The following is an 18,296-nucleotide window of genomic DNA, read 5'->3' on the forward strand; positions in this document are numbered from 1 at the left end:
GTACTGGAATAGCTACCCATCTTGGTTAAGGGCAGACATGATGTGGCAGCATGAGGATGCAGTCATGGGGATGAGCTTGGTCCAGGTTTGGGATGTGTTCTCAGTGTGAGCATGGGGAGAGTTCAAGCAATGCCTTCCCAGAGTGAGGTGGACACCAGGAGCAAGTGACAGAGCTCCAGGGGATGGTTCTGCTTCCAGCCATGAAGTGGGTGAGAAGCACTGTGGCCCCAGAGATGAGTAGCTGCAAACTGATGACAAGGAGAGATGGACAGACCTCGGAAGTGGGGCAAGAAGGACCTGGTGTTGGACAGGTGAGGTTAGTAAAGAGACTGAGTCACACCAAAGCCAATAAAGTCACCACAAACAACCTAATAAAGGGAAGTCCTAGACTGGCTCCTTCATAGGTAAATTCGAACACTCAGAGAACTAACACCAGGTCTTCCCAATTTTCCAGAACAAGGAAGGACTCAGAACACCTTTGAGTTCATTTGATGAAGCTGGCATTTCTTTGACACTACACTACACTACTGCACATAAATAGTAGCCTTATTACAGAGGCTGGGTATTCGAGGAGGTTGGAGAGAAGACACAGTTAGTAAAGGTCACTCATCAACCACGAGGACCTGGGTTTGGATCCCAACACCCATATCAGGGGGCTCACAACTGCCTGGAATTTCAGTTCAGAGTACTCTCCTGACCTCCATGGGCACCTGCACACACATGTGCGTATATACTCACAGAGATGCATACATGTAGACACATACATTAAAGGAAGGAGGGAAGGAAGGAAGAATTACATGTTTGGGGACAAATCTAACCATGGAAGTGAAAAGCTGGTTGGCAGAAAACCACAAAACCTCTTAACAAAATGATTAAGACCCAAATACATGGAAAGACTCCCCATGTTCTTACTAGAGTGACAACACAAATAATCAACAGATAAATCACATTTTCCATCAAAAGTCTAAAGACATTTTCCAGGGAAATGTAAAAACCAATCTCTAAATTCATGAGTTCCACTGGGCCCCAAATAGCTAAACAACCCTGAAAGAGGAAAAAAAAAAAAGAGAGAAATCTACACTGTCAACTTTAAAACTTACTACAAAGCTACCATCATCAAAGCAGCATGGCACCAACCTATGAACAGACATAAAAATGTAAAATACAGCCCAGGAAGAAGCCTCATGTTGTTGACAAGGGTTCTGAGATTGTTCAAAAAGGAAAGAGCCATCTTCTCCACAAATGGTGGAGATGGAGCTGGGCAACCCCAAAGAAAAGAATGAAGCCAGGCCCTTACCTTGAACCACACACAGAAGCTGACTCCAGGTGGACCATAGCTGTAAATGTGAGAACTCAACCACAGCTCCCTGTAAAAGGAAACTTCAGGGATCTTCATGGCAATCAAACTGCATTTCAAACCAAAAAGTACTCAAGAAGGGTATTCTGGGTTCAGTGAAAGACGTGACTGAAAAGGGCTGATAGGGAGAGATGGCTCAGAGGTTAAGAGCACCTGTCCTTGCAGAGAACCTACCTGTGTTTGGTTCCCAGCACCCACATGCTGCCTCATAGCTTTTGCAACTCCAGTTCTGTGGGGATTCAACACCCTCTTCTGACCTTCACAGGCGCCAGTCACACATATGATGCACATATACAGGCAAAACACCCCCATGCAAAAATAATTTTTTTAAGAGGAGGGTGATAGAGAAAGGTCACTGACAACAATCTCTATGTGCACATAACCCTGCACGCACACATGCACACACAGACAGACACACACACACACACACACATACACATAGACAGACAGACAGATAGACACACACACATACACATAGACAGACAGACAGATAGACACACATACACACACACACACACACACACACACACACCAGAATATATAAAGAACTCTTATAATTCAACAACTAAGGAGCAATCCAATCTTGAAAATGTCATGAGAAATAGTTTCATCACTAGTCATTAGAGAAATACAAAGCAAAGCCACAGTGGAAATCACCCAGTGTCAGCTTAAATCAACAAGAATATCAAAGATGCTGGGCAGTGGTGGCAAACATCTTCAATCTCAGTATTTTGGAGACAGAGGCATGTGGATCTCTGAGTTCCAGGCCAGCCTGGTCTACAGAGTGAGTTCTAAGACAGCCAGGGCCACACAGAGAAGCCTTGCATAGGTACATACATACATACATACATACATACATACATACATACATACATACCAAAGAAAAGAGCAGATATCGGCGGCGTGGAGGAACCAGACCTCCCAGCTATGGGGATGACAGTTTCTCTGGTTGATGTGCAAGACACTTGAACAGTGCAGCAGAAACTTCCAGGGTGCTATGCAGGTGACCCGGCAATTCCTTTGGATTTACACAGAAGAATCAAAGCTGCCAACTCCAGCACACATTGTGCATGCATGCTAACATCAGCGTTTAGTCCACGGTAGCCCAGAGTTGGAAACAGCTGAAATGTAAGTTTAATAGGGGAGTGGGCGAGCAAAACTTGTTCCATCCTCCAGTGGAGTATTGCCATTTCGCTCCTCTTCCATTAACAGCATGATCGCACCAAGATTGGAGCACCAGGATGGGAGCACCAAGATTGGAGCACCAGGATGGGAGCACCAGGATGGGAGCATCAGGATGGGAGCACCAGGATGGGAGCACCAGGATGGGAGCACCAGGATGGGAGCATCAGGATGGGAGCACCAGGATGGAAGCATCAGGATGGAAGCACCAGGATGGGAGCACCAAGATCAGAGCACCAGGATGAGAGCACCAGGATGGGAGCACCAAGGATGGGAGCACCAGGATGGGAGCATCAGGATGGGAGCACCAGGATGGGAGCACCAAGGATGGGAGCACCAGGATGGGAGCATCAGGATGGGAGCACCAGGATGGGAGCATCAGGATGGGAGCACCAGGATGGGAGCACCAAGATCAGACCCATCAGACTGGTGGTCTGAGAGGGAGGCAGCTTTCATTAAGCAGTTTATTTAATTGGGGGAGAGGGAGAGGGAGGAAACCAAGGCTGTTTAAACCTTCGGGGGACAAGAGCTATGGGGTAGGTGGACATCACTGGTATTCATCAGGGTGCTGGTGATGCCTCATTTACATAACAAGGAATTCCAGGCACTGCTGGACTTGATCTTACAAGGGGAAAGGAAGTTTAGTGACCTCCTCTGCTGGGGGCATGAGTCTCTGTGCACTGGGACAACAGACCCAAGGCAGGAGGGTGGAGTCCTACTTCTGCCAGTCTCAGGACGAGGTTTCTGGGCTGTAGACATGCCTCAGCCCCACTCTTGCCCCAGGCCTGCTCCCCTGACCCCACAGAGCATCAGTCAGTCTTAGGAAGGGTGATCTGACATACGCTGGAACACGGGTAAACAGTGAGGACATGGCATCCCAGAGAAGGAAAGCAGAGGCGAGACACATCTTGTGGGATTTTGCCTTCTCCAGATCTCCAGAATAATAAGTCTCCAAGGAGAAATCAAATGATGGTTACTGGGCCCTGGGGACAGAGTTGGCCGTTTAGTGGGGACAGCTTCATGTGTGTAAATGAAATAATTGGGGAGTGGGATTACAGCCATGGCAGTCCTGTTCGTCTGGGGAATGTTCACTGGAAAACCTTTAAAATAGTAGCACTTGGCGTGCTTTTTACAACTAGTTAAATGGAGGTGCACTGTCACATAAATATAAACATAAAAAAGGATAGGGCTATGCTGGGGAGATGACCCAGTGGGGAAAGTGTCTGGGGTGCAAATCCAAGGCATTGAATTCGATCTCCAGCACCTATATAGAAGCCAGGGTGATGGTGAGCGCCAGCCATGCCAGTGCTGTGGAGTGGGGGACTGGAAGGCTCCTGGGGCCAGTCTAACCATTTGGAAGAAGACCCTGCCTTAAAAACTACTGTGGAGAGCAATGGTGGAAAACACAGATGTAGACTTTTGGCCTTCACAAGCACATCATGTCTACATGTACACACACACACACACACACACACACACACACACACACACACACACAAATGCACAGGATGCGGCCAGCTTGCTACCTCTAATCCCCAGAAGTTATGAACCAGTTGCATCATAGCCACTTACCAGCACCAGTCAGGAAATGCACAGGCCAGCTGTATAAAGGAAAGGCTAGACCAGGGATGTGGCTGTGTTACATCCAGAGCCCCACTGCATGGGCTGTGAGGTCAGTCCTATTCTTAAGTACAGTGTAGGAGCACAGATGAGAGACACAGGGCAGTCAGAGGTGTTCAGGGACCACACAGCTGGGCCTGCCTGGGAGCTCACCTCCACCACCCAGGATGGCTCCAGTTTGAAGGCCCACATGCCAGAAGGTTCTGCCACTTCCTCCCTGCATCTCCCTTGCCTCACTCCACCCATGGGTTTATTCTCTGGCCCGACACAGATCAGGGGTACCAAGGCACAGACCTGTGATCACAGACACATAGATGCTCACAGCAGCCCCAGGCGTCTGTCCCCCCGCACCCCCTCTCTCTCATGCACGATCCCACACAGGTACTCGTGGTGTTCACAGACTACAAACTTGCAAACATGCCGGGCATGCACTCGCACACGTGGTCGTACACCCACATGCACAGGCACCGCCCAAAACAACCCAAGGCAGGGGCTACCATCCACGTGCCTCGCTGCTAACCAAACTAGCCAGTAGGGACTTGCTTAATTGCTGTTAGGGGGAGGAGCCAGCGGCAGCCAAGGATGCCTGCCAGCATGTGGGTGGGTGCCCTCCAGCCCCTTGCTGCTTGGTAACCAAACCCAAGCCCGGCCTCAGGAATGCTGGGCAGAGGAGAGAAAAGGAAAAATGCCCACACCCTATAATTTAAACATGTCCTTGTGGCACACACAGGCTGCTTGGCTTTGCCAGTGCCAGGCCTCCCATGGGCACGTGAAAGACTACCGGCTGAGTGGCCAGTGGGTGTGGCCATCAGACAGGGCACCCTGGCCTCCTATCCCTGATAGGGCCACACTGCTTCCTGTTCACGTCTCACCTGCAGCTGGGCACGGCTGAGCACCCGAGATAACATCCTCCTGTTCTCTCCTCATGCTCTGCAGCCTACTCAGGTTAGGCCTGTGCTACCTCGCACCCACTGCCAGGTGTGGCACAGGGGCCTGCCCTGAGCTGGAGCTGCTTCCTTCCCTGGCCCCCAAGACTCCTCAGCCTTGGCTGACCTCAGATAGCCCCTACCCACTAGCGGGCCCACCTCTCCCTTCTTCGCCTCAGATTTTTGCAATATTATTTTTGCTCTCACTAACCCCCAGCCCATCCTCAAAGTCTTGGCCCCTGGGATGCTGGCTGGGGTCTGCTGGCATCCTGAATGGGGATCTCGGAGATGGGTGACAGGGATTTGTGGATTTCCCACACCTATCTTACCCCAGAGGTCAGAGCACACTTTGGCCAGAGTAGGTTCCTGGGCTATGAGGGAAGGTTCTGTCATTGCTTGTGGTTAATCCATGAAAGGCATCTCATGGTGAGCATGAAGGAACACACCCTTCTTCAAGGTCTACATGTCCCCTGTCACCACCAACACTACCCTGTGTGTTCTGGAATGAATCACATTCTTGTCTACCCCAGGGCCTTTGCACAGCTGCCCCTTTAACTCCTTCCTCCACTGGGACATTGTTCTCTGGGATTATGGCCTGGAGGGCGAATTCCAAATCTTCTTCTTCTATTCCTCCACTGCACTGCCCACCTCTTTTCTGGACAGATGTCTTTTATTTTGGTTCTTTTTTTTGGAGCTGGGGACCGAACCCAGGGCTTTGCGCTTCCTAGGCAAGCGCTCTATCACTGAGCTAAATCCCCAACCCCAACAGATGTCTTTTTAACTTTACTTTTTATTGCATTCTTTGCTAAGCATTGGCTCCAGGTTTTTATCCTCCTCACCTATACACCGCCATACTCCTACAGCTGGGCACACCAAAGATGTCTGATGAATGGTGATAACCTGAGGGAGGGGAAAGGTGCCAAGCTGGTGCCCAGGGTGGGCTGAGATCCACACCCTGAGGGTTGTGTTTACCTCAGCTGCATGCACTGTTGTTGCTCAGCTGGTTTTGGTGGCAGGAGCACCGTGTTGGCCAGAGGGTCCTCTGTTGGACTGCTTCTATACTTTCACATCACACCCCCCAGGTCTCACCTCCTGGTGGAGTGTAGCTTGCCATGCTTGTCACTTGAGTAGACTTCGAGGTCTCTGTTCATTCTTCCCATGTGTGGCCTGGCCAGCTCTAACCTGTAAGTCACAAGGCTGAGACTGCACCAGCTGGGCCCTATCTCGCCACTGGGTGCCTCTTGTTTAGCACTGGCCTGAGCAGATGTGAGTGAAACTCATCTTCCTCCAGAAGGTGCCACAGGGCACTCAGAACAGTGGCACGGACTGCCATCCCGTCTGAGGAAGCCTTTCACGACATTGACTTTAGAGAGCAGGCAATCATCAAACGGGCTGGCACTTCTGTATGCGAATGGTGAAGGGCTTGCCACCATGTCAGGCACATATTTCTCAGAGCAAGGGGCCAGTGTGGAGTAGTGGGGGCCCACCTTGCCAGGTGTCTCTCCAAGGCCCCCTCAGAGCTCCTTTTATCCGTGTCTTGGTCCTACTCAGCCCCTGGGTACTTCTTAACTACTTGTTGTTTATGATTATGCCGAGAAGACATGGTGAGCTGAGCACCCTCTTTGGCCTTCAGTTACTGTGTTACATTAGGATGCCCCAAGATCCTTTGCTTCTGCAGGACAGAACCTCATTTCTAGCATACCAGTCCTTCAACTAACCACTCCCCACATCTATTCCTTTGGAACTAACTGTCCCCACTCCTACCACTTCCAGCACAGAAAGAGAGAGGGGCAGGAAGGAAGGAGTGAACACCCAGGTCCTGCCCAGACAGGGCTCTGAGAAGATCTGATCTTCAAAGTAGAATAAACTTTGCCCACACTCAGGGGTGACCCATCGCTTCGGGGACCTGCTTCTCTCATCTTCCCCAAAGTTCTGGACAGATCATGCTGCCCTGGAGATCTAACACTCCAGGGAGCCCCAGAGACTCAGAGGTTTGTGGGGCTTGTGTGATCTGAATGTAGCCTGGGCAGGACCCCCATGCCTGCCCACAGTCATAGTTGTGTTTGATTGTCGGTTCAAATGATGTGTCTTTCTCCTCTCCCATCTCCCCTGTCTCATCCTCTCAGAGCCCGGCTCTCTGCCCTTCCCACACCAGCCTCACAGGCTACACCAAGTGCTGTCTTGTCTCCGTGTGCTGTGGAAGATAAGGAAGAAAGGGGCAGGCTGGACCCTTCTCTGTGGGGAAGTGTTGTGGATTGCCCTGGTGCTGTTTATATTTTGATGCTAACTCTGTTTCCTCAAGAGGGGCTGCCCAGCCTGATGACGAGTGGATCGAGTACTCAGATAATTTCATGTGAACCTTCTCCCCACTTTAACTGCTCGAATGGAGGCTAGAGCCTGTGATTGGGCAGTGGAAGGGAAAGGTGAGGCTGGAAGTTTTAGGGAGGGAGAAGGGAGGAAGGAGAGGGAGACAATGAGACGGAGGAGACAGAGGAAGAGGCGGTGGAAGGACGATGGAACAGAGCCACGTGGCCTGGAGGAGCCACAAGTATTAAGGGCTCTCAAAGCTGGTGAATAGAGCAGTGTAGTGATGTATCTGTTCCAATCTAGGCGTGTAACTTACAAATACTGTAACTGAGTTGTGTGTTCTTTGCACAGGCTTATTCAGGTTGGAGATTTACTACAACAGGGACGGCCTAGTGCTTTCAATAAAAGACAGAAGGGCACAGGGGGAGCCAGGCCCAGGCCCAGGGCCCAGTCTCAGCTCATCCTTAAGCCCATGTCAGCTGCGTCATCCTGGTTTCCTGGACTAATGGATGACACTGGGGGGTAAGGACACCAGGAGGCCAGCCCTGCACCATCAGAGCTGTCTACTGCTCTGATTTTCCAATCCTACCTGGAAAGATTTTTGTTTTGTTTTGGTTTTGTTTTGTTTGTTTGTTTGTATGTTTGTTTATACCAAGTTCACTGTTCCCTGAGCTCAGTCCCTGGTGTATATGGTTGGTAGAATGTGGCAGCCACCGTGTCTGCGCCCAACCCCTGAAGACTGTTAAGGCGGTGGAAAAGCAGGGGATGATCACGTTCAGTGGAACTCGTGGGGACCCGGGGATGGCAGTCACAGGGGTGGGATGAACCCCGCCCAGTGTTGTATGATCACACTGCTTTAGGAGTTGCTTATGGAGGTGACAGGAGTTGGTTGACAATGGTTCATGACAGCCACTGACGATTAAAGTACCTGAAAGCACAAGGCGAGGTATCTGCTTGAAATGTAAGTGCTTGAGGAGTCTGAATGCCACACCCTCCAGTTGCTCTGCTCTGTCATCATAGCCGATGCACCTGGTCACTGATTATTCCTCCCATACATGGTGGGGACAGCCCTCTCCAGAGTACTTACCCTGTGGGAGCTGCCTAACATTGATGGACGGCTTTGTTGATTATCCAGACTTTGGAAAGGGCCCGAGAAAACATTAGTGGTGTGGATTGAATCAGAAGTGTGTCACACGTAGCTTTTGGACCATGACCAGCCCCGAGCATGGGTGAACTGTTCATTCAGGATTCACCCAATCCAGCCAACAGGCAGTGAGTCTGTCCTCTTGTCAATGCATGAGGTTCCGAGCCCTGGGCTGTGTGTGTTTAGATGCAGGTGTGACTCACCGAGGTCAACAAGAATGTGACCAACATTCACACGCCTGCTCAGAAATGGTCTCCGAAGCTGGCTGTGGTCACCAAGACAATTCAGAGAGGACCCCAGGGCACTGGGCCTTTGAGTGTTCTCTGTTCATTCGGCTTGCAGGAGGGATCCTTGTCATAGTGAGTTGTAAAGTGATACGGGTCACTAGAGGTAATCCTAGCTCACGCTGTGGCAAGTAGCCCCTCTTCAGCACAAAAATCAGTGACACACCATTCTACCCACACATGCCCCCAGACCAAGACCAGAGCGTTGTCAGAGATCTGACAGCCCCACTTCCTCGCTCCCCCAGGCCATGATAGGCACCTTCTTGCAACCCCATGGACAGATTTCTGATTTTGACACATGGTGGCCACGTCTATGTGTCTGGCTTCACTTCTCTCCGGAGCCCATGGAGGTGAGATTCTGTCGTCTTAGTCCATGCAGCTTTGCCTGTTCACTGTTGTGTAATCTTCCACAGTACATCCAGCTATGGTGGGGCACAACTTTAATGCCAGCAGTCGACAGGCAGGTGAATCTCTGTGAGATCAAGGCTAGCCTGGGCTCTATAGCAAGTGCCAAGCCAGCCAGGGCTACATAGTGAGACCCCATCTCAAGAAAACTGAAACAAAGCAAACAAAACAGCCCAGGGTGTACACCTTCACCTTATTTGCTCCCTCTGTTGATAATGGGCTCTTGAGTGGCTTCAGGTGACAGAGCTGCCATACATAATGTTATCAGAAGCAACTGATGTGTGTCTATGGATAAACATGAAGAATTGCTCAGGGAATATACCCAAAGGGACTGCTGTACTGGGTCTGGGTCATCATGTGCCTAGTTTTGGCAGAGCCTACACAACATCGCGTAGAGATAAGTGTGTGTGTGTGTGTGTGTGTGTGTGTGTGTGTGTGTGTGTACGTGAACATGAGGCTACAGGTCATCTAAGGTTGTTGTTCCTCAGACACTGTCTATCTAGTGTTTTGAGGCAGAGTCTCTCACTAGTCTGGAGCTTGTCACTAAGTCACATTAGCTGTGCACAGAGCCCCAGGGACCCTCTTGTCACCGCCTCTCCAGTGTTGGCATTGAAAGTGCAGGCCACCGTGCCTGGCTTTTCATGTGGATTCTGGGGGAGGGGGGCAAACTTAAGTTGTGTTAGCGCTTTATTGACTGAGCAGTGTCCCCAGCCCTATGTCCTAAGGTTTCAGCAAGTCACACCCCATAAGCACTGTGTGGATGTGACAGAGACTCTGCCTCCCTCCAGCCTTGTCATTTGCTCCTGCTTTAGCTGCTCTGAGTGTCATACAGTGACTCACCAGGCTTTTAGTTCATTTTCCTGATGGCCAACTCATAAGACCAGCACCTCATCATGCGCTCATCAATGTCCTCCTTATGAAAAGGGCCGCATCAATCAGAGTGGCTTGTTTAAAGATGGCTGACGTGAGGGGCCCTTCTGAGACAGTGTGTTCCTGGGGTTTGCCTGACTGCAGGCCCTTCTCCACCCTGCATGTTATGTTCTTGCTTTCCTCATTGAAGTCACTTCAGGGTCAGGATTTCTTCACATCCTGTGTGTGCACTATTTAAGAATCACCCCCTGCATCACTTAGGCAGTGGCTGTCACCCTTTGGTTTCTTCCCAAACCTTCTCACTTGGATCCATGATCTATCAGCAACTGAACTTCACTCAGGCCGAGAGACTGTTCCTTTCCAGGCTGAACATGCAGTTGGTTCCACCTTGCTTACTGAGAGTCCCTGCCACATGCTGGTCATTGCATGGAACCCACATCTGTGTCTTTGTTCTCGTGGGCAAAATGAATGCTGTAGCAATGTCACCATGTCTGAAACTACCCAGCTATTTGTATTGGCTATCTGTCTTTTTGCTTTTTGTTGGTTTGTTTTGAGACAGGGTCTTGGGTAGCCCAGGGTGGCCTCAAAGTTATTATGTAGAGGAGAGTGACTTTTAACTCCTGATCCTCTGAGCTTCTGTTTCTACTTCCTGAGTGCTGCGATGACAGGCAAGTGCCATCACATCTACACAGGGATGGAGATGAAACCGGGACTTTCGTGCATGCTAGGTAAGCTGTCTACCAACTGAGCCACGTGCCCAGCCAAGTAAAGGCACAACCTGGGCTCAGCTTGACTCTCCTGCCCCTCACTTTCTTTGTTCTTTGCTGTGAAGATTGCTTATCCGCTCTTGGCTCTTTGAAATTTCTTCTGGGGTTAGGAAACCCATCATAGGTGTCCTGCAAGAAAGATTTCATCAGGAAAAAAAGGAATGCAGCAAAACACACCCCCGGAAGGAGCCATTGCCTTGCTCAGCCAGTGTTATCATGATTCTCACTGACGCCATGTACAAACCTGGGGATTCTGAGCCGAGCCAGATGACAGCCCCAGGGTAGATCCCTGTCCAGTCCTTTCCACTGGTGATGAATGGAAGCCTAGAGAGCAAAGCCCACTCATCCACACCCACAGACATTGCTCAGCACCTACTGTGTGCCAGATGGAGTCATCGTGCCACTCACTATCCTCGTCCCCAATGTCCCAAGTGTGCTCCAGCTGCCACAGGGCCAGAGGTAAGTGGCAGGGAATGTAAGGATTCTTCAGGCTGGAAAAGGAGCACACACAGAGATCTCAGGACATGAGAGGACTTGGTGCGTGCACATGGGAACCTCAAGAGGGTCCTTGAAACCAGAGCAGAAGGAATGAGCAAGGGTGGTGGAGGAGCCAGCCCCGATGAGATTTGTCAAGCTCTGTGCCTGCGAGAGTCGGGGCTGCCAGAGCCTGGGGAATCAGTGGAAGGAGCTCCAGGAGGAGCCAGGCCTGTTTCACTGGAGGTGACAGTGGTCTGCATATGACAGAGACAGGCGACAGGCAGCAGAGATGCTGAAAACACAGTAGTGTGCACAGACACAGCATCAGGAATAAGTAAGCAGAGCATTGGAGGACAGAGGAGACCCAAGATAGTGACAAGATGGCAGAAGCAGGCAGCCCCAGCACTGAAGACATGCAGACCAGGTCAACTGCGGGACAGAGCCAGGGGCACTGAACCCAAGTCACAAGTGGGTAGCAGGGAACTCCTTTGCACTGGATGGTGGCAGAGTCCGTGCAGTCTCCTGCTCAGGCACCTCTGCATACAGCACACATGCATAGTCTGTGGAGCTTCACACGGGGAGCAGGTGGGCAGATGGACAGATGGGTGGATAGATAGGATGGATGGGTGGGTGGAAGGGTGGGTGAGTGAGTGGGTGGATGGATAGACACACAGGTGGGTGGCTGCCTGGAAGGATGGATGGGTGGCTTTCCATTCACAAGCACTGGAGTATCTTCATTTTCCAAGGGCTTCCTGTTATTTCATGCATTTTCATCTGCCCATTGCCACAGAGCTGAAACACACCCTTGTGGATGGTCACTCTTGAGATGAACTTGCCCTTCTCCCTGCACATGGACGTAGAAGACAGGCCATTTTCTGGAAAGATGCTGAGTGAGTACATGGGCTTCCTGAGGAGCTGGGCCCCAACTCACACCAATCCCATACAAGACTGGATAGAGGCTGTGTACTGCAAGCCATGCAGGAGGCCCTATCCTGCCTTGTGCTGCCATGCTTCTATCCCCAGCCATGATCCTTGTCTTAGTTAGGGTTTCTATTACTGTGGATAGATGCCATGACCACAGCAACTCTTTCTTATAAAGGAAACCACTTAACTGAGACTGGCTTATGGGTTCAGGGGTTCAGGTCATGGTGGGAAGCATGGCAGCATGCAGGCAGGCATGGTCCTGGAGAAGAAGCTGAGACTTCTACATCTGGATGGGCAGTGAGCAGGAAGAGAGAGTGACACTGGGCTTGGCTTGAGTTTCTGAAACCTCAAAGCCCATTCCCTGTGACATACCTCCTCCAACAAGGGTACACCTCCAATAATACCACTCCCTCTGAGTCTATGGGGACCATTTTCATTCAAACCACTCTCGATTTCCAAGGTCAGATAAGACCGGCTTTCTTGGCCTTAGCTCTTCATTGTCCTAGGTCAGTAGGCCTGGCAGTGTATAAGGCCCTACATTTGGAAGATCCCTGTGTGTTCCTGCCTGTTGACTCAGCTTGGTGGTCTTGAACTTGATGCCTTTTTTGAACCAGGTGTTGCCCTTATATGCTGGGCCCTGCTTGTCGTCTTGCAGTGCTGTCCAGGATGCCTCCTATAGAGAGAAGAGACCCACCCCTCCCTGGAAGGCCCTGGAACATTCCAGAACAGTCTCTCTGAATGCTCTGGAAGCATGTGGCAAAGCAGCAAGAAAAGAGGGACTCTGTGAGCCTTCCCTGGTGAAATTAGATCTATTGGCTCTGACAGCGGGGGCTCTGTGTGCCAGCCAAGGAAACATAAAGCCAAAAGGCCGTGGCAAGAGGCTCTGAAGTTGTTCCTGCTTGAACTTGTCACCTCTGCGTAGGAGATCCTGGGAGAGGTGGTCGGGTGGCCACCCCTAGACAGCAGGTCCCACCATGGTGTGGCTAGAGCTGGAGCTCAAACTTGGAGCCGCAGCCACTGTTGCTCTAAATATAGGGGCTTTAGGAAACTTTATGTGAGTTGTGCCCTCAGTTCACCCTCTGCGACCGGCACCTCCAGAATGCCCACTTGGCGGATTTTTTATTTCCACAGACTTGTCCAGGAGGAAGGGTGGGAAAACCTTCCCCCAGTGCCAGGAGGGGAAATCGTCCTCTATTGAATGGTAACTTGTTATCTGCTCAACCCATCAGCATCAAACTTGCTTGGCCTGAAGCATTCCGGGGCGAATTCCACCAGGTAGCCCTAAGGTGGACCAGACCATTAGATTGACCGTAGTCATCCATGCAGAACCTGGGGCTCAGGACCTGGAATGAAGGGTCCAGGGGTCCCCTGAGTACATCCACAGAATCCTCTAGGGTGCCTAGCCCAGCAGTTTCCCAACCTTAAGGTTCCTGGGGACTCTTATGATCCTGGCTATAAACAACCCTATATTTTCTTTTTAGAGAATGCTTTTAGTCTTTGATTGTGACAGCTATGGATCCATCATTCTTTGTTCAGAGAAAGGCCAAGAACTCCTGTGACTCTTGTCAGACCCTTTTGTTGCTACCGACAGCCTAAGACTGTCATTTCTCTCGGACTCCTGATGTACCACCTGCGCTGACCCCAGCTGTGCCCCCACTGACCCCAGTGCTGGGATCTCCAGGGTGAGTCTTGGAAATGTGGAACGAGGAACATGTTCATGTCCCCAGTGTCTCTGAGACACCACCCATGGGAAGCTCTGAGAACATGGGTAGTCTTTGGTGTGGGGGAACCTGAGGATGGTTTTGGATGGACATAATTTAAAGCTGTTTCAAGCTGGGGATCCCAAATGTTTGTGCTGTCAGGGTAGTGGCTTAGTCGAGGCTGACTGTCTCCCAGCTTCAGATTGTAGTATGGTAGCTGGGTGTCTGTGACCCATGCACTGTCTGTCTGTCTAGCACTCCATGAGATATGAAGCCTGGCTTTCAAGTCCAATTATCCAATTATCCTGACAGTCCTCACCCCTCCTGGGTTGACCAGGTATAGAGGACTTTGGGCCATCCAAGGTACCCTGCTCTTCCTGGGTAAAATGCAAGCTGGAAAGTGGGAAAGCCTGGCAACAACAGGCTTAGATGTTGTCCTGGAATGTGCCCAGGGCTGAGACATCATTGCCAGCAAATGGCCATTCTGGGATGGTTGGAGGGCAGGGCAGAGGCCAAAGCTTGTGGTCTTGTCTGCAGATCTGAGTGTGGTCTGTCCCCTGGCCAACCAAAGTTCATCCCCTCATAGCCCTGGTTCCAGGCAGAGCTGCCCAGGGTCCTTGAGGGCTCTGGAAAGACAAATAAACAAATCACATAGAGGCAGTATCTCTATGTCCATGAGTCCAGACAGACTATGACCAGACAGCGAGACCCCAGATGGGGCCATCTCCACAGGAACATGCTGCGGTCAGTGTGAGGGAGCCAGCCAGACACCCTTGGCTACGGAGAAGCTGCAGAGACAGATGGTGTCTGTGTTTTGTGGGACAGAGCGTGGTGATGCCTAGCAGTCAGTACATGCCTCCAGGGCCGAGTCTGGAAGGTAAGGAAAGCCAAGAGCAGAGACCTACAGCCGGTGTGTTCACAGTGTGGCTTAGCCATCCTTGGCCTCTGAGTCCTGGGTCCTCCCAGTGCAGGCAGTGGCCAGGGTATGGGACAGTGAGTGGACAGTCACACACAGACTCTCCATGGCTGGAGGAAGGTGAGGTGATGGCTTATCTGGGCTCTGGCCTCCTATCAGGACTGCTATAGAAGTTCCAGGGTTGGATGCATTGACCATCTACTTGGGGCCTTCTTATCAATCCGCCTTGCTGATCCCTAACAGTCGGTGGCATATAAGACCCTTTGATCATTTATGATCAGGGATGAGGAAACCGAGGCCCAACTGAGGTTCCGTGGCAGTGGTAGAGGACTCAGATCTGTGGCCTGGCTCTCTGCCACATAGTGAAACCCTTGTGAAACCCTTCAGGGGTGGTTCTTTCCAGTGAGCTTGGCCATTTCTGTTTCTCAGAATCATGTTTGGGGAAGATGGGGACATCTTTACATATAGATATGGGGGAACACATTTATTGAGTACCGACTGTATACTGATCAACTATTCCCCACCTGCTGCTCTTTCACCACTTCCAGCATCTCCACTGGCCTCTCCGCATCCTGGCAACTGATTCATTATCTCTGGCATCATCTCTAGCATCCTGGGCATTGTGAGGACCACCAACATACCCAGCATCATCCCCTGTGCCACAGCAGCAGCCTGTGTATCCCAAGTGTTGACTGCACACCGGGGTGGACCACAGACCTCTCGAGTGCGGAATGCGATGCTTCTGAGGAGGGATTCCATCTTGTTCTGATAGCCAAGATGAGGCTAACGAACTGCCCCACATCTTGCTGGCTTTGCAGTGATGGGGGAAGGAGGAAGACAAGGAGGGACGAGGAGCAACGAAATGCTGAATGGTGACGTAGGGAGGTCTCTCAGCTATGACTTAATTCCACAGTGACCTGTTCAGCAGGCAGTGTTCTGGAGATATAGGTGTGGTGCACCCTAGCAAGTCGAGAGCTCCCTGAGGTGTGAGCTCCTCCATCCACACCCAGGGTCCAGCTGCTGTCTGTGTGCCAGCATGGGTCATGCTTGGATGTAAGTACCAAGATCCGTGCAGGGCCCAGCAGCAAAAGAATGGCTTTGCCTAGGCTGGTCTCCATCACTTACAGGGGAGAAGGTGCTATGCTGAATCATCTGGCCCAGAAGCTACAGGCTTCAGAGGAGCCCAGGTGGGACTGTCTGGGAATGGGTCTCATAAGAGCCTAGCTCAGAGCTGGCTCTGGAGAGCCACAGGAACGTGCTCCAGGAGCACACAGCACAGGCACACACTTGCTCAATGGTACAGCACATAAGCTCAGGTGAGGGGAGCGATCCAGCCTAGCTCCAGTGCTGTGGACTCTGAAGTCACTCCAGACCCTGTGAGGGGTGTAATGCAGTTTGTTTCCACAATGCTGGAACTTTCTACACTTTTTGGCTTTCCTTTTTTTTTTCCAGGCAAGGTCTTACTATATAACCCTGACTAGCTTGGAACTCACTATATAGACCAGGCTGGCCTTGATCTCACAGACGTCCAACTACCTCTGCCTCCTGAGTGCTGGGATGAAAGGTGTGCACCAATAGACCTAGCACCTTTCCAGTTTTGATACAAGTTGACTTCTTTCCTCCCCATAGCTCACACCCCAGGAGGAAGCTACATGCATTGCAGCTGCTTGTGATACCCCTGGGTGTGTGGCCATGTAGGTACACGAAGGATGTGGTTGGGTACATGGCGGGGGTGTATGTATTGGGTTCCAAACTATCCAGAAAAGAGACGGTAGTCATGGAGCCTCACAACAACCTGTAGAGAGAATATCTCGTGTATTCTATGTATGCATTACCTGTAGGTAACTGAAAAACCTGTAGGAAAGGGTTGAATAGAAGGTGGGATATCTGGGAGGCAGAAAGGATTCTGGGATAGAACAAGGCAAGGGAGAATCACCTGGGAAGATGTGACCAGACCTGAACACAGGTAACCAGTCATGTGGCAGACTGTAGGTTAGAATAAACAAGCTATTTTTATGTTGTGATTTTGTCAAAGAAGAGCATAGTTATGTGACCGAGGTATTTGTAGATATATTTTGAGTCTGTCTTATTTCTGAGAGCATGGGGCTGAGAGGAAGAACCAGGCCTAAATTCTACAACAATCATCTAGGAAGGAGAGAAAAAAAACTAAACTGAGGGTCACTGAAACCCCCAAATCAGAGCCATGGGTTCTGACTCACTACTCAGCAGCCTCATGGCTATTGGCTGATGCTAGTGGGCTCATCCCAACAGCTGGGGGACAATAGGACCAACCATCCTCATAGGAGAGTGAAAGGTTCATTTCAGGGGTCAGTCTAGAGAGGCCATGGATGCTCTGTGTGACACTCAGGAACTTACTTTCTAGCAGGTTATGAGCTTCAGGTAAGAATGAAGGTAGGAGCCCTCCTTAGGAAGTGGGGACCAGTACTTAGGAAATGGGATTCTAGGTAGCTATAGTGACTGTGAGAGTTGGGGGTGAGAGGTGTATAGGGGTGAACATCCTAAGCCTAGTGCCTCTGACCAACCCCTGCTCCAAGTGCCTCACTCCCTGCCAGCACTGATTCCAAACACACAGGTCTTTGGCCTGGGCAGATGGGCCGTGGGGCTACTTGGGCGTCCTTGCATGAATCCACTGCCAATGTGGGGTCCAAAAGGCAGATGTCTTTCCCAGGTCCCAGTTCAAATTCAGGGTGCCAAAGAATATCCTGTTCATGGTAAGGATGTCTTTCTGACTTGAGTCCTCACATGGCTGTCTGGGGGAGGGATGGGATTCATCAGAGTCATTTCTTATGAAGGTGCCAGCTCCATCATGGAGCCAAACAAATAACCTCACTCACCTATCACCGCCCCACCCCCCGACACACACACACATATCACCGCCCCCCCCATACACGTGCATTGTGCATGCCTACCTTTAGACAAGGTGGGATCAGAGCTTAGCATTGGCACAGGGAGCAGGATTCAGTCTGAGAGATGGTTTTGCCACATGGGAATGCTCAACAAATAAATATATATTCATGAAATGAATTAATGACCGTGTCCTACTGGCAAAGGTGACTGCTGGGCACTTGGAGTCTCCTGGGTTCTCACCTCCATTTTTTCCTTCCTTTGTAGGCCTTGAAGTGGACTTCTGTTGTATAGGGCACATGTTGGGCTCATTCATACCTAGAGACTGGCAGGAGCGGGGCCTGTGTCTGGCAGGATAGCTGTATCTGCTCTAATCTGCCTGCCTGTGCCACCCTTTCTAACCTTCTTTCTTTTCTCTATGAATTTCTCAGGGCCCATTCATCTCAGCTCAGACTCCCTTAGAAACTGATTACCAAGGCCGTTTGAATCTCTCTGTCGCCTGAGATTGTTTACATAGGAAAGGGGTCTACTTGGGACAAAGAATCAGAAAAG

At 50.8% G+C, this 18,296-nt stretch overlaps 1 long non-coding RNA gene across 1 annotated transcript; it reads left to right on the forward strand.

The window, feature by feature from the left end:
* The first annotated feature begins 12,129 nt into the window (after positions 1-12,129).
* On the forward strand, positions 12,130-17,926 carry LOC108349679 (uncharacterized). The gene is made up of 3 exons (XR_015652772.1): positions 12,130-12,229; positions 12,878-13,945; positions 15,428-17,926. It is a non-coding gene; the product is annotated as an uncharacterized LOC108349679 (long non-coding RNA).
* The last annotated feature ends 370 nt before the right edge of the window (positions 17,927-18,296 follow it).

The sequence above is a fragment of the Rattus norvegicus genome, chromosome 1 (genome assembly GCF_021556685.1).
Source record: "Rattus norvegicus strain SHRSP/BbbUtx chromosome 1, alternate assembly SHRSP_T2T, whole genome shotgun sequence".
Classification (NCBI taxonomy): Eukaryota; Metazoa; Chordata; class Mammalia; order Rodentia; family Muridae; genus Rattus; species Rattus norvegicus.